At 40.0% G+C, this 2,839-nt stretch overlaps 1 non-coding gene across 1 annotated transcript; it reads left to right on the plus strand.

Moving 5' to 3' along the window:
* Positions 1 to 488: 488 nt before the first annotated feature.
* Positions 489 to 653, plus strand: LOC141503716 (U1 spliceosomal RNA). Its single transcript, XR_012473043.1, has one exon. It is a non-coding gene; the product is annotated as a U1 spliceosomal RNA (small nuclear RNA).
* The last annotated feature ends 2,186 nt before the right edge of the window (positions 654 to 2,839 follow it).

Genomic DNA, 2,839 nt, shown 5'->3' on the forward strand with positions numbered 1-2,839 from the left:
CTTACTCTGCCCCTGAGTATCCTCACTGCCTTCAAGGCTCTTCCCTATTCCTCCAGCTGTTACTACTTGGGTAAAGGTAGGGGAAAGCTTGAAATCCTTCAAGTCTTGTCTATTTCAATATGGCAAAACCAGTTTCTCCCCTTCCCTAATGCCCTAACTTGAGTTTATTGTACTAAGACCTAAATTGTGTGTGTGTGTGTGTGTGTGTGTGTGTGTGTGTGAATCTTTTGATCAACAAACTTTTACCTATAGTGTAAAAATGCAGTGGTCAAGCGGCCCAGAAGAAGAAGGGCTCTGCTCTCAATTTAAAAGAGAATTGAGAAGGCAAAGGATGAACAGTGCACGTAAAAGAGAATTCAGAAGAGAAGATTATATAGAGCAGAGTTATAGGGTAGAAAAAGTGAGGTCATCTGGCAGGAGAACTCATTAGAGGACAAGTTGCTTAATTTATTTAACCCTCAGTTTCTTCACCTTGAAATTGAACACACATACTTACCTGGCAGGGGTGATTCCATGATCACAAAGGTGGTTTCCCCAGGGTGAAGCTTATCCATTGCACTCTGGATGGGCTGATCCCTGTGATTTCCCCAAATGAAGGAAACTCAACTGCATAATTTGTGGATAGTGGGGGACTATGTTTGCATTCTCCCCTGATTTTCTTTGTTTAAATAAAAACTTTGAAATCTCAAAAAGACGAGAAAAAAGAAAATGAACACATTCATATTTCCTTCACAAGGCAGTTGTGAAGGAAGTGTTTAGAAAATGTCAAAATGCCTGAGAAAACTGAATTGTCATTAGTATACAGTAAGGGTCAAGTGAGTTGGGTAGTCAATAAGGACAATGGGAGATGGGAGGCAGATGAAATAAATCACTGTGGGGATGGGTCAAACAAAGAAAGTTTCATGAAAGCAGTGTATAGAAAGAGAAGGGGTAGTCTCATGTAGTGGGGGGACTGGCCAATGAGAATCCAGTCCTTATAGTAGGCACAATAGGCTCTGCCTGGCACTAAGCCATATATAGAGGTTTGTTGATCCAATTTCTGGGTAAATGCAATGGAGTTCCTCTACTTCTATATACTCCTGAGCATATTCTTGGATTGTTTCCTGTTAACTCAACCGCAGAGTAATGAAAAGCCTTTTAATTGGCTGTGGAGTTGAAACTGAAGGTATACACAAAAAGTTTGGGCAGTCATTCTCTCGAGCTCCTTCCTGACAACTTTTGCAAGGAGGAAGAACTAATGTAAAGCTTTGGGTGTGAGAAGGGGCTGTACCTCTCAAGCCTTGTCTCCCCATCTCCCTGACATATGTTCATGAAAGCATGGCACCTCTGTTCCTGATGTGTTTCTTCTTTTCTCACTTTAGGTGAAGGAGTCCTGAGATAGGAGCATCCAGTTCACAAGTGAAACAGGAAGATCCATCAAAGGCCTCTGAGGTCTCACTGACAACTGAAGTCCTGGAACTCCCAGATCCAGTATGAGCTCATGCAGTAACCTTAAGGAGAAATCTTTTTTATCTAGTTCAGAAAAGCAAGGAAGTGACTCATCCACTGGTATACCATACTCAGAAATACAAAGAGGAAAAAGGACACCCAATAGCAGACAGGAAGGTATTATATTTGGGCAATGCTGTTGTCCATCAAGATCTTTTTGAATCCTTACTAGTTCTCCAATGAGCTAGCTGACTGTCATAGCTCTGGGTCATCTGCAAATCTCATAATCAAGTCTTCTATATCTTCATCCGAGTCCTTGATAAAAATGTTAAACTCAGGATATATTTCTTCTTCAATCAGATTCCTAAAGCACATTACTAGAACCCTCCTTCCAAGCTGACATTAATCCATTAATGATTATTTTTTGAATCTGCCCATTCAACCAGTTCTTAATCCAACTCTGACACATCTCAGCATATTTTCTACAAGAATTGCATGAGATAATTTGCTAAATGCTGTAAAGTTGTGTGGGTTCTTTGTGAACATTGCTTCCTTTTCTGGACATTAACTGATGCAATAATTTGTATCAAGTCCACTGGTCTTTAGTTTGGAGACCTTATTCTTTCCCTTTCTTTGAAAATCAGGAACTTTTTCCTGTTTCAGTCCTGTGACTTTTTCTCTTCTCCATGATTCTATTCTTCACAGCTCACTAAATGGAGCTCAGTAATCTCAATCAAGTGTTATGTTGGACCTTGAGTAGATTAAACTACCTAGTCACTGAGGTCCCTTCCAATTTGACGATTCAGAGAAACATGGGATGACTTATATGAACTGAAGCTCAGTGAAATAAGCAAAAACAGTAAAATAATATATACCATGAATGTAACAATGTCAATGAAAAGAAAAGAAACGAAACTGAGTGATTTACAATTATAAAAACAAAGTGTGTCCCCAAAGAAGAAATGAATAGCTCTATCACTAGGACAATGTCAGCTTGCCATTCATAACACTTATCACAAAGAGAACTCTCCCTGGGGCTCAGAAAGAGAGAATGAATTTAGGTTTAGGTCTGTGAGGAAAGACTGTATGGACATTCAGTCCATCTAGAGACAGGTTAGGATATATCACCAGATGTCACATACTAGTGCTTGACTAGCATTTGGGGTGCACTATGGTGACTCAGTGATTCAGGAGGAAGAGAGAGCGAGGAAAGGCCAAACTGATGATTAGTCCATCAAGAGATGGGTTAGGCTATATCCGGCTGTTGCCAAATATAACATGCTGATGCTTTTCCAGAATTGGTAGGGCACTGTGGTTCCTTGCTGATACAGATATACTGATAAGTAGCTCAAAAGTGAAAGGTCTGAGAGGAAAAGCCATACTAACAATTAGTCCATTGAGAGACAAGTAA

The sequence above is a fragment of the Macrotis lagotis genome, chromosome X (genome assembly GCF_037893015.1).
Source record: "Macrotis lagotis isolate mMagLag1 chromosome X, bilby.v1.9.chrom.fasta, whole genome shotgun sequence".
In the NCBI taxonomy this organism is placed as follows: domain Eukaryota; kingdom Metazoa; phylum Chordata; class Mammalia; order Peramelemorphia; family Peramelidae; genus Macrotis; species Macrotis lagotis.